Source organism: Zonotrichia leucophrys, chromosome 1A, assembly GCF_028769735.1.
Source record: "Zonotrichia leucophrys gambelii isolate GWCS_2022_RI chromosome 1A, RI_Zleu_2.0, whole genome shotgun sequence".
NCBI lineage: Eukaryota > Metazoa > Chordata > Aves > Passeriformes > Passerellidae > Zonotrichia > Zonotrichia leucophrys.
In genome coordinates this window covers 67,700,335-67,714,529 of record NC_088170.1, presented here as the reverse complement: position 1 = coordinate 67,714,529, position 14,195 = coordinate 67,700,335, and positions in this window count along the sequence as shown.

The following is a 14,195-nucleotide window of genomic DNA, read 5'->3' as shown; positions in this document are numbered from 1 at the left end:
ATTTCCGGCAAAGACCAAGTTTCCTAAATAACATGAACTGGGAAAGTTACAACATCTTCTGAGGAGTTTCCAACAATATAGCCCAGCAGAAACTGGAGTTTTCTGAGTCCAAAGCGTTAATGGAAAGAAAGACCTGTGGCTATTGCAGAGGAAATGATATTAATAAAAATATTTCAGAAAATTCTGGATTCTTTCCAGTCAGACGGATATTTTTATTATGTTTAAATACTCACGTCAGGGTCTCATTTACTGCAGATTTTTAGGAGAGCAAGGGACATTCCTGAATGTCATGTTCCATATTTTTCCATTCTGTCTCAGACACATTTGATTTCATTTCATCAAGGGAGACACTATTCTCCATAAAAGTTAATCTACTGTCACATTTTAGAGTGCTCTTTTTCTTTCTAAATAGCAATAAAAGTATCTATATCTCCTTCAGGGAATCTCATGAGTGTGGAGGAATACCTGGAGGAACAGCATGGCAACTCCATTTGGCAGATAGAGCACTGAGGCAGAGGGAAGTGATTTATTCAGAAACACCCAACAATCAATCCCTGAAGCAGAGTTGGGTGCAGGATTCAAACCTCCAAAATCTCAGAGCAATGAGCAAGCACCTATGTCTCACCTGAGCTCAAAGACAAGGGAAGGCTAGATTTGAACAGATTTTCATTCAAAGTGTGTGTTTTGAGCATAAGCTGGTTTTGGCTTCCCTCTGAGAGTAGAGGGAACTGTTGGACTTTGGAATCCCACTGCCAAACCAATATAGAGCATCTAATACATATTTACATGTGCTTTTTAAAGCTGGGTGGGTCACTAGGGATTCCTAAACTTGGATTGCTGTTTGCTTCTCTCCTCATGTGGCGAATGTCATCTTCATGATGGGAAGAGGATGCCCTGTGATGGGACCTGATGAATGGATGGGTCCTTTTTTTGGTTTGAACCCTTTCCACCTCACAAAACATAATGCAGAAACTCTGCTCATAAAATAATATGATGTCTACAGACAAAAAGATTTCCATACAAATATTTAAACTGTGTGGATTCCAATACCCCAAGGTATCATGTATTCCACCTTCAAGAACCTTTTCAAATGTAGCAGAACCAAACAGAAGAAATTACTCCCGTTGTGTGGGAAATTCCAGCATTTCAAATTTTATTTTGGTAATTAGAAGTTGTGATAATTCATGGAATGGAAAGAGAAGCTGTTTTAAAGGAAACATAGAAACACACTTATCAAAAGGGAGGTCATTAGTCTGAACCATTTGGCACAGGTGGGGACTCAGCTGGCCTGAGGTATGCAGTCCTGACCACCACACTTAAAAAAAAAAAAAAGAAAAAGTAATAAACCATTTGGAAAGCATCCAGAGGCGAGTAACATGAAGGAAAAGAGGTTTAAGAAAACATGACCTATAATGAAAAGTTGAAGGAATTGAGTTTGTTTAGTCTAGGAAAGCAGTGAAAGAAGGGAGGCATGTTACGAGTCTTCAAACATATAATAGGGTTTTTAAAAGAGGACAGTGATCAATTGTTCTCTGTATCCACTGCTGGTAGGACAAGAGGGAATGGGCTTAATTTGCAATGGGAAGAGTTTTGGGTTAGTTATAAAAAATCCTTCTAACTCCAAGGAGAGGAACAACACAACCTTGATGGGATAAAGACCATCATTACCACTGGAGGTATTCCAAAGCAAGTTGGACACCTATCTGCCAAGGATGATCTAGCTATATTTGTTGTTATGTCAGGGCAAAGGGTCAGGGTGGAAGCCCTCATGAAATCCTTGCCTCTTTCATATCCCACTGTGAAGTACTTTGGCTTGGTAGTGCCTACACAGAGTCATAGAAATCACAGAGAGCATAAACCTTCTTGTACTGCTGTGCACCATCATTCTAATGATGAAGACTAGTTGCAAATTATAATATTAAAAGTCAAAACAAGGAAAACAGAGTAAAATAAAGGAAAAAATTCTAAACAAATAATATAAAGAACTTCAAACTTCTTTATTCTTAGGGTCCTCTTGAATCATTGCCAACAAGAATATTATCACGGTCAACTAGTTCCCAAGAAACATCTTGATTTTGAGAAATCAGGTTGATCTCATAGAAAAATCTATAATCCAAATAATATTAACAAATGTTGCTGCATCAGGAGGGCTGCTGGCCCTTTAAAACCCTAGTGGATTTTACTCCAGCTGCATTCAGAGAATATTTTTAGCAAAATCTTCACTTCCAGCATGGTGCATTTGGAATGGGAAATTGTATCTATAATACAGTGCTTTTTTCAGACCTTTCAAAGGGCAGATCTTGCAGAAGAGTGGACAGATGAGGGAGTTTTACCTCACTGCTGTTGGAGTTTTGAAGTTGAAGCCAATGAAAGTGTGGCAGCAGCTGAAGGAAGATGAGAGCTGTGGGGAACCAGGAAAGTTACCATCTCTGTAAGTGGGACTTAATGTGTTAGGGGTGATGAAGCCTCTGATAATTTCTGTATGCTTGGAAGTGAAGAAAAAAAAAAGACTAAAAGCTGCAGAGAATAAAGACCTAATTATCTCTGTCTTCTAAGCCTCGCTGCAAGTTGCATGGAAATTCCTTTTGGGTCAGAGAAGTGCAATTACTCAGTAATCTGTGGAGAGATGTCATCCTATAATCACCTGATGTTTGTTTACCAGCAATTCTTATTAAACGTCCTTTAATTAAGAAGCAGTTACATTGTATCTGGGGCCCTGTGATTGTCACTGACACTTTGTGAGAGTGAGAGGTTGTACAAGTGGATGTGCTCCTATTAAAATCGTAATTGTTGGCTTGAGGATGTTGGAAGTGAAAGATGAATCTGATGGACCAAGGGCTCCCATATGGCTTGGGATTCTCAGGTTTTTGTTAACATGAAGGTTTGTTTTACTAATGTTGCAGAAATTTCCTGGAAATGACCTTGACCCAGTACAATTTGAGATTCTCTGTTGTGTGACAGCATATTTTGAGGTTGAGTTTTTAAGGGGATCTGATGGCACCACATTTATCCTTGGAAATGGGCAATGGGGGCCTGTACAGCCCAACAGCCTTCTGTGCTGACCCTTCTGTGTATAGATATATTTTCGATAAATCTGTGGGAAGCCGTGAGTGGTGCATGAGGTGTTTGAGCAACTCATTGAGGATGGAGCACCAGAGTTGTGCTGTACCAGTGACATCAGTGCAGGTGGCTGGGTAGGATGACACCCCATGGGCATTGCACACAGATAATGGAGAGTTCAGTTGCAAGACAAGTTGGTGAGAAAGAGCTGGACAGAAGAATTTGTAGTGAAAATTTTTTTTTGATCAAAACCTTTAAAAAGATATTAACTACAACTTGGGTCTCCTCTCATGCTCTGCCCAAGAATTGCAGCAACAGCTCTGAGATGGACACACACAAGTTATGCAAAGATCCTTCTGGGAAAACTATTTTTCTTCTTTTGACTCTAGTAAAAAAACCCCGAGTGTGGCTGAATGTTGGATGTATAACCCCCAAAGCAAATAATTCATAATGAATGCCCTATCCCATTTTAATTCATTCAGTGCTGTCTCTATATGGCAGGATGTCTAGAGGCCAAACACTGTTCCCATAATGTTGGTGCAATCCCATTGATACATTGATTTCAGGAGGTCACACCAGATTATCATAATGGCTCCTTCGGGCCACAAAAATCTATGAATACGAAAGCATGGGAGAACAAGTTCCGGAGAATGTAGAAAACTTAACTTTGTATTTTTGTGTGGAGGAGAGAGGGGAGTGTGAGGGACTTTTGAACATGAATGTGAGCACTTTTCAGGTTGGTGCATGTTGAAAGCTGCTACTATTTGATGGCTGTAGGGTAGCTTATGTGAAACCAGCTGGACGTCTCTGTACAGTTCCTTGGAGCTATAAGTCTAGTGAAGTCAAAAGAGAGGCTTCATTGACTGCAAAAGGTCTCAAATCTGGCCCTCGTTGGATAAATATCCCCAACAATATCAAACTGTCCATTCTCTGATGCGTCCTACATTCATTTTAAGCCTCACCTTTTCTCCCTGCCAGCACAACCCAGCTTTATCTGAATATCAGCTTTGAAACACAGGGAGAAACAATGACACCCTTTTAAAAACTGCCTTTCGAATGGGCACCAGAGTAATAAAAGATTGACAGCCTCTAAAATCAAATGTTTCAGGGAGAACTGATTGAATTTCCTCCATAAAACACTCTTAAATACCCACATCCCTTCCCCAGGGACAAGTTTTCCATAAACAGGCAACATTCTTTTGTTGTTGTTGTTGTATTTTTAACAGTCTTGTACAGTATCTTGTCAAGATGTCATCAATACAATTGCTTTGACATTTTTAGTGCAGCATTTGGAAGGCAGGTTGGGTTTTTCAGTCTGGCAAGCCAATATAAGTCAGTCTCTGATACTTAATTTCTCTATGAGATCCTTCACTTCTATTATAAACAGATCCAGCAGTTGGGAGATAAATTTCTTGGTAACAGTTTGGACTTTTTTATGAACCACCTGCAAGTTTTCTGCAAACAACATGTTTTATGGGAGCTCAAGGCAATGTTCACCCATCAAGACCTGACAGTAAGAAGTGGATGAATGAGGCCTTATCTCAGCCACACATGTAACCTTCTGTGTCCCCTGGCTTGACCTCCCTCTGCACTCATTTATGAAAATGATTCATCTTTAAAGAGCTTCCTCGCTCTGCCTGGAGGCTGTAGATCTTTCTGCACTGGACTTGTGCAGGCTGAGGTTATAAACTTCGGCATGGAAGGCACACAGAGGGGCTTAATTTTGAACATTAGGGGGGAAAAAAATGTTTACACTGTGTACACACTTAAGGAGGCAGGTTAAAATACAGACAGTTAAAAAAATCCAAATTTGGGAATACTGAGAATTTTTAAAAGGGGATGGCTGGTAAAGTGGGTCTCTTATTTTTATTTATGATTTATTTATTTATTTAGATTTTTATTTAGATTTTTATTAATGATCAAACTGTAAAGGTATTTGTTGTCATTATTTTTGCTTCTTACTTTATGTGTGGATTTTTGTGGGTTTTTTTTTTCCCCTTATGGACTATAAGGAATATAAAGTAATGCATTTCTAATCATTATTGCTTTCTGGCTCTCAGGCATTCACACTAGAATGTACCCCAGATTCAACAACTGGGCAAAAACCAGATCAGCACAGTCTTTCATGACAAAATAATCTCTTGTAGCACTGTAAATAATAATTTTAAAAGTCAGCAAAAAAAGCATTCTGTTGAATTTTTAGCAGTATTTAAATATATGAAATACTAAACATATTTTAATGAAAAACTTCCCCATGTCTCAAGCTTATTTCTGCCCTTTCTCTGTTACAGGAAGTAAACTCTTTCTCTTCTCAGCAAACCTGAACATCTAAGATTTAGCAGTAAAAATAACCTTTAAAAAAATAAAAGCTGGTGTCAGCTTCTGAGTTAAGTTATGTGTTCAAGTTTCTTGGGTAGAATACTTTTCATATTAGTTTAGGATTTGTCTTCTGTATATAAACAAGCTACCCAAACTGTAATCCAAAATGCTTGACCATCCATGCAGGGAAGAAAAACCCCACCTATTCTGGGATATCATTTAAGCCTGAGCTCATTTATTCAACTGGGCAGAAGTTGGGTTAGGGCCTGATTTCTCTTTGCTTCGAGATGAAACCTGAGGACAGGCTCAAGCAAAAAGTTCCTCCAGCACAGATAATCCCTGCACAGAGTCCTTTTCACAGTTTTTTTCCTGAGATCCAGGCAAACCTTTCCACCACTAATGAAGCAAAGAGACACAGAGCCCAAGAGAATGAATTTAAGCTGAGAGCCCTTGAGCTGAGTCCTCAGAAAGATGTAGATGAGGGCAGATGGAAGCTGATCATGCTCACATGTCTTCAGGTTCTCTGTGGGAATACAGATCTTCAGGTTGGGTCAACATAGGAGCCAAAAAATAGGATTTGATGAGTTAGAAAAATCCCTGGAGATCTTTGTTATGTTTGCTGTGAGATGCTGGACGTGGGCCTGAGAGAACACTCTTATGGAAAGTGTCTGCCCTCACTGACTTGGTATTCACAGTATCATGGTACTCCCCACAAGTATTTACTCCATGAAACAAGGAAATTCTGCTCAGCCCTCTCAGCCTAGCATGAAGGAACTTCTTAAGGAGAAATAAAAGCATTACAGGAATATCACTGTTATCTCCTAGTTGGGTACTATAAATCCACAAAATTCACAGCTTATGGTAAAACACCATGATTTCTGACACCTCTGCCATCCCTCAGCATGGAAAAGAAGTTTCCCCACAGAACCTCTGCTCTGAAGTGATGCAGTGAAGTACACATGCCATTCTGGAGAGTGTTTACTGCTCCAGAGTAAATAGGACACGCAATACATCTCTGTGTTGCAGCATTTTCTAGGCAGTCATAACACCAATACCTTTCACCAGCTGATAATTTCAAAACTCCTGCTCTCTTTTTTGCTCTCCCTACATGACTGAAATCATACAGACCTTGTTTAAGTTGTAATCTTGGACATTAATACCATTGGTTCTGGTAAGAGCATTGGCCATTAGCTCAGATAGCTTTTGTTACTCTCCCTTGTTTATGTCTCAAAGTATTTATAAAGGGCACTTCTAACCCCTGTAATCCTTTGTTGCTGAGCATTTTAAAGTCAACAAGCTCTGTTCAGGCATGTTGCATCGGTGCAGCACTAAAGACACCAGTGAATAACAGATATGCCTGTGTGGGATAATGTGTTGGTCTGATCTGGGCCCCACTAATCACTGTCAGCTCTATTCTGGTTCTCAGCAGAGCTGGATGTGGGCACTCTGTGCTTTGACCCTTAGACCACCCTTTTGTCTCCTCTTTTGAAGCAGATTCTCTCTCTGATCACTCAAGCAGCTCTTATCCATATGTCGCTTCATATGCAGCCATAATATATATAAGTTTTCTGTGTTTATGCACATCCAGAATATCCAAGTGAAACTGCCATTAAACATTCAATGCAAGTTGTTTCTCCCAGCTCCATAAATCACTAAGGAGCTTTGTCAGTTTTTCATTGAAATCTGGTGAAGCTGAAGATACTTTAGGTGAGGTTTTTTGTTCAGTTGGTGGTTTTTGCAAAATCATTACTGAATATAAATCTCGGGATCTTATTGACGAGTCTGCAAATGTGCAAATGCCACCACTTGGCTGGGGAAGCCTGGTTTATTTATTTACTTACTATCTGTCATTAGTACATAGCTTTGAGGGTTAGTAGTTGAACTCAGAAGTCTTGTGATTGTGTTTATGGCACTCAATTGGGCATATTTAATATGCTTAAGAGGACGAAACATTGAATGTATTTGATTCTATTATTTCCTGGAGAGGGCTGATTTTCAGCTGGAGGGAGGGAGGGACAGAGATAGGCAGCAAAGCTCTCTTGTGTAAAAGGTGATAAACAGCCTGATTGAGGAATGAGAAGGTTGGCAGCTTTAGCAGATCAAATGTATCTTAGTTGTGCTAAGTAAACTAAATTCATTCAGAGACGCTGCAGATTTTAAAGATCCTGGATACCCATGAATAAGGATTAAAGCTCCTATTCTTTTTCTATTCTAAACTATTCCAACCCTTCTGCCATTGGCATGATATCAAAGATCTACATCTCCCAAAGGACTTGTCTATCACAACTTGGAATTCAGTAGCTTCTAGTTCTTAGGATCTTTGTTGATATGGAGTTGCCCAATTTAGGCAAGTAAGCTTCTTATGCAATGCATTGGGCATCAAGCACTTCTGAAAGGGTTTAACATGTGACAGCACAAGGCAAAACCTGGTCTGGGGGCAGGAAGGCCAAGGGTGGGTGTCGGGCTTTGTGCTCTTTTCTTCTCAGAAGCCAGGTGCCCAGCTCCAGATTTGGAGGCAGATATTGTCTTTCATTCAGGTTTCACAGGCTTCTTGTCAGTCCATGAACTACATCTCCAACAGTCAGCTGAAACACTCGCTTGGTATCTTGGAAAGTCTCTTTCAGATCTTCCCATTCTTATTGGGAGAGATCTGTGTCACTCACTTCAATGGATTAAAAGTTAAAATACAGGGTCATTCCATCTTCTTTGGACATTTCATCCAAAAGTGGAGCACAGAAGACACTGATGACCAGAGTAATCCCTGCATTTCTAGCTTTGCTAGGTAAAAAGTAAGAGGTGAAAATTCAGCTCCTTCACTGCCTATTAAGAATATTGGGACTTTGAACAGGGATCAAAGCCAGCTGTGCATTTGTACTTTTAAAACATATTTATACATATTGATATATTTTTGTATATTTATACATTTTAAAAAGCCAGCTATGCATTTGTCCAGCCTGCTATGGATGTTACCTGCCCATGCAACATTAATATATGATTTCTATACCTTCCTATCTCTTGTTGATTTCCTTACAGCCATTGAGATCAGGTTTGTGCCTGTGCAGGGAAGAAATCCAGAGCACTACAACATCAGTGAATTTGTCCCTGATTTGCAACACCTTAAGGAGCAACTCTTTCCCTTCCAGAACTGGGATAGTGCTACTCAGTGGCTAATTCTGGTGCTTGCAAACACAAAGAGCTTGTGAATCACCTCTCATTTCATGTTTTCCACTAGTGATCCTCTGAGAGGTGTGTGTCAGAAGCAATGGCATGACAGAAAAGACAACAGCAACAGAGCCTTTTTTTTGGGCACAGAGATATTTTCTGCCTATTTCATGTTTCATAGAATACCAAACCTGAACCATGGGAAGAAGCTGGATGGCCCCTGAATGAGCTTCCTGTGCCTGATTGCCACGCAGGCTGGGAGTTTTCACCCTCGTTTGTTTAGATAGCTGCCTCTGATCATCTCAACTTTCTCATTTATTGGCACGCTGACAGCATGCCAGTGGCAAGACAACTCCCTCCAGGAGTTCCCATCATTTGGATCACAGCTTCCTCCCTCTCCACCTACTGCAGCTATTAGGCACATCCAATATACACCTCGGCATGCATGCACCAAACTGCCTGGGTGAACCCAGGGAGCAGCCAACTCCAAATACAAAACAGGCTTCCAAATAATAATAATACCTGTGGAGCCTGAAGAGTTGCCTTCCTTGCCCAAAAGGCTTTTTTAGGGGTTCTGGGAAGGGAACGGAATGGCTTTTGAAACCCAGGTTAAATCCTTCAGCGGAGATTTTAATTTTTAGTGCCTCCATGCTTTTGGGGTGCTCAGTTTGGGGCACCTGCAATGGCCCTGAAGCTGAGCTTCCTCCTCAGCTTCAGATCCCACGGGATGGGGGTGTTCATCAGGCAGCCAGAGCTCATTTTGCAGTGGCTCTCTGGCTCCTTACCACCAAAGTGTTAATTTAGCCCACAAAAATGGCTAAGCCTGCAGGACCCAGGGGCTGGCTAATGAGGGTTTTGGCCTGTGCAAATACAGGAATATTCCAGAGCAGGACAGGACTTGTTCCCTGTGCTAACTCTCCTCAAACCCAGCTGCTAATAAATGGTAGTGAGGAGGGGATATTTTTCCCTCCTTTAGAATGGACAGGCTATCAGGTAGAGCACCAGGCAGTGCTTTCAGGATGGAGGCACTTTTCTTCAACTTTTCTCCACTTTTCCTCATTATCAGGCAATGATCTAGTCGAGGAGGCACTGGTAGGCTTGCCAAGTGCCAGAAGTAACAGGAATAAAAAACTTGGGGGATTTCCCAGCCAATTTTCACAGAGTCAAGCATCCCAAATGTGTGTTTCTGCTTCTGAATCACTAACTATTTCGTATTGGGGTGGTTATTTAGACAGCTCAGAGAGATCAAGAGCTGAAAGAGACATCCCAATTTTTTACACAAGCCTGCCCATGTCACCAACTGGAGAGTGAGGAGGAGAGATGTCTCTAGAGCCCACTGTGCCCTTCTCTCTTGAGCCAGCAAGAAAGCTGCTATTTTCTGTACCTTCTAGGCAGAAAATTGGGAAGATAAAGTTCCTAAAAATGAAAGTATTTAGCAATACACTCAATTTTCAGACTACTTACTAGTCTAAGTGGAGAAACAGCATTTAAAGTGAACAGTATGGTGTGGGCATCACTTGATCTGCTCCCTGAATAAGTCAGCTGTGTGAAACAAGGACATAAAAAGAGCTGTATCAGCTATACAGGGATCCATCTAACACATGTACCTCTTTCTGACAGGGGCCAAGAATTAATACATGCTTGGGGAAAAGTAAAGTAGCAAAGTGAGACTTCCTCAGAGCACTCTCACAACATCTTGAGATTTGCATTGTAGCGTCTTCCGGAGCCAGAGGTAATGTCTTTGTATTTAATAGCTCTTGAAGAATTTTTCTTTCATGAACTTGTCCAGTCCTTTTTGAACCCATGTAAATTTACAGCATCCACAACATCCTGTGGCAAGGAGTTCCACAGCTTAATTATACATTGTATGAAGAATCATTTCCCTTTGTTTGTTTTGAACCCGTCTCCTCCATGTTCCATTTGATGTCCCCTTGCTCTTGTTTTGGAAAAGACAGAGAACAATTGCTCATCATTTCCATGCCTCTTTGATTTCAAAGATCTCTGTCATCTACCCCTCATTCACAACCTGGTCCTTAATGAGCAATCTAAGGTTATCACACTGACTCTTGATTGCTTAAAATTGTTCTTCCCACCTAATGGGAATCCACATTGGGCAGAGAGAAGTGAAAGGGTGTTTAGGATCAGGAAGAATAAAATGTCTGGGTGGATTTGTAATATCAGCAACCATCACCATTTACAAGGAACAATCTTTGATCTGTGGGTACTTGGGAAATTCCTCTCAACCATCTGTCTGAGGGATTATGAAGGAGTTCCCTGTCTTGCAAGTACACTGCAAAAGCAATCAGAGGATAACACCACATCTAAATCTGCTTATCAAAACCACTATCAGGAAGAGATGACAAAAATATACTGTATGTTTACCGAAAGATCAGTTCTCTTTGTTAATTTTTGGTTCAAATTATATAGCCAGTAGACACTTAACATGTTATCTCCTTGAGATATCAGTGATATTGTATTACAACATTACAGACTAGTGACAAGAAGCTGAGAGTTTCTCAACTGACATATAATTATCTAATGTGCTTGATGTGCCAAAAATTGCTACTCTACATGGGCGAACAGAAAGCACAGAAAGAGAAACAGAAAATACCTGCAGGATTTGGGAGGAAGGTGGAAAAAACAGCTTTCATGGCAGGGGTTGTTTCTCAGAAAAAAATATATCTGGAAAATAATAAATCACTGTTGCTTTAATAATAAGCATAATTTTAATCTTTAAAGGGCTCATAAATTTATATTAAGCATTAATTGCTAAAATTTGACCTTGTTCACGTTCAGAAAACCAACTTATTAGTTCGTTCTGAGGCTCACAATATAGAAAGAATTTCTCACAACAAAAGCAGAGCCTCTGTCCAGACAATTTCAAGCTTTGGGGTCTTTGGAGAAGCTCTGTGTAGAGGAGGGAACACCTGAAATATTCAGTGTTGGGACAAGTGGTCGGGGCAGTTTAACTCACACCAGTCTGTTTGCGTGGTTGCGTTTGCGACATCAAATGATTTCTTGTTCCTGCCTGGCTCCTGTGATTTGCTCCCAGGTTACCTCAATCTCACTAATAGCTGTCCTGAAGATTAAGCAAGATTCCAAGAAACAGTTGGAGGCTTTTTCAGGTGGCTGGAGAAAGGAAGGGGAAGATACATTTCCTACTTAAATATCTAAACTTGGTGAAATTAAGAATATGTATTCAATAAAAGCAGAGATGGCTAGGTGGTTCTTCCTTTTCATGTAAATAACTATTGTCTTTTCAGATGCATTTGAACCCAGTCACTGTTAGAGAAAATGTCATGTTCCATATAAACCTGCAGGTGTATCCAGGAGGTCAGTGTTTATAACCTTGCAGCAGTCTGACCATTACCTTAACACTCATCAGAATGGAGTGAACATGAGACCCAGATTCTCAAAGGTATTCAGACATCTGTCCCTGTTTGATCTGTACACTTCAATACATCCTGAAATCTGTGCACAAATACTATGGATTATTTTAAAGGAAAAACAATACTTGAATTTTTTTTTAAACTGAGTTCAAATGATCCGAAATCCAAATTGATATTCCAAACTTTTTACTTTATGGTAAGTTGTTGCAGAGTTAAATGTTATTTTCTATGCCTGGAAATATGTTTATCTTTCTGCAATTCTGTCCCTATCCAATGAACCTCTCTTCCAATTTTGATACAACAGACTGTCCCTGCTCCTTATTTAACAAAATTCATTAATGGAGTAGAGACATATACAAGAACCTGATGTGTCTCTCATGAGAAAATTCTCCTTTATTCAGTATTGCCCTCTTCTTTCCTTGTCTTTAAGCTGATGGAAGGACTGCTTTTCATTGCCTGCCTTCTACTTTGATTGCAGCCTTTCTGCAGCAGACCCTTTCTTTTCCTTCCATGTTCCTTTGCTCTTTTGAGCAGCACGCATTGATCTGAGACCAGTTTTGTTTTTTGACATCCTTAAGCTTTGTGTGACTGCTGGACTGCTAAGTCTACAACTCCTAAACATTGCACACATACAGAGAGTAAATCATAGTAACAAATTAGCACACCTAGGTTTTTAGAAATATCTCATCCTTACTTGCTGTTGGAAAAAAGTGATTTAACTACTCAACATCTTAAGGTATAAACTTGCTTGTCGATGGCTGACTCCTCACTTTTTGTTTTTAATTTATTTTTCTTTCTTTCTGTTTTTATTTCCCAGGCATGCAAGATTCTGGTAAATTGAATTCAGTGGTTTTTTTCTCAGGTTTCTCCAGCTGTTTATCTGTCTTCTACTCATTTCAGTTAAATCAGGTGTGGGTAAAATGATACATTTCTCCCTTGTAGATAAAAATGAATCAACTTCTTGCTCTGCTTATTAGGCAAGAAAAAAAAAGAGGGAAAACCAGATTGCATTCTAAACTGCAACTTTTCCCTTAATTACAACTTGAGAACGAAATAAATTCAGCTGCTAGGCAAACAATTATCTTTCTGTGAAATTTTTTATCTTCATTAGTGTTAATGTGCTTTCTGTGTGTCAGACCACCTGCTTTTCAGAAGTCCCATAAAAGTATTTCTTAAGGGCCCAGCTCTATCCAGTAGACCTTCTGCTTGCATGATGCAATTTCCAAGCAGATCTGCAGTTCTGATCCTTCAGGGCCAGCATACCTCATGGGAATCACAGAAAAAGCGAGTAAGAGCCTTGGTGCACAGTAGGCTGCAAAAGGAGAAACCCAAGACAGCTCTGATTCCTGTTTTGGCAGAGGGTCATCTAGAATTTGGGGTGGGCTGTGACTTACACATATCTTTATTTCCCAAACCCTCACACAGGTGATTTGCAATGCCTCCTGTGGTTTAATATGACTGCTGAAAATCAATTCTATAGCTCCAGCAAGGGATTTTGAGTAAAAGATGCAGGAAAAAATTGAGCTTTTTTGTTGCCTCATGAGTGTCTGGATATCTACCCAGATTTTCTGTGACAAAAGGGCCAACACAGATGTAGGGGAAATGCTTTGCACCAGAGCATCTTTCAAACCTGTGAAACTTTAATTTACAGGGTGAGGTGGGAAAAAAGGGAATTGTGGCTGCATCAGGCCAGTCCGGTGGAGCCCCCAGTCCCTCACAGCAGCTCTGCAAACCAGCTCCTTCTTGTTTACTCAGTGATTGCTCCTGCCCTCATTTTCCAGCGGGGAGGAAGGGAAAAGGAAAGGTAATGTGACCTTTGGTATTTTGAAATAACATGTTAACTATGCACATCTTCAAAGGACATGACTGTTGAAGAACAGCTGGGGATGGTGGTGGGAACAGCCTCCCCCTGACATTCAGGCCTGGTGGAGGAACCAGAAGAACCTGCAGAGCCCGTGAGAAGCAGTGGGGAAAACTAGGAGTGGCCAGAACAGCCTCATTGTCCCCTTTCATTATATCTGAGATTGACCTTTATTACCTGCCTCTGGGCATGGAATGGGCTGAGCTGAAGCTCTTCAGAGGAGGTAGAACCCAAGCACCCATGCAAAGCATGGAAAAGGAGGAGGCAGGGTGAAGGGGAAAGCCAAAGGGAGATTGCACTGAGTGCTGATGTTCTCCCTTGAGGGCCCTGACTAACCACTGTAGGAGCTGAGCACGCTTTTGAGCACTCAGCTTTCCAACATCTGGGTAGAGCAGGAAGAGATT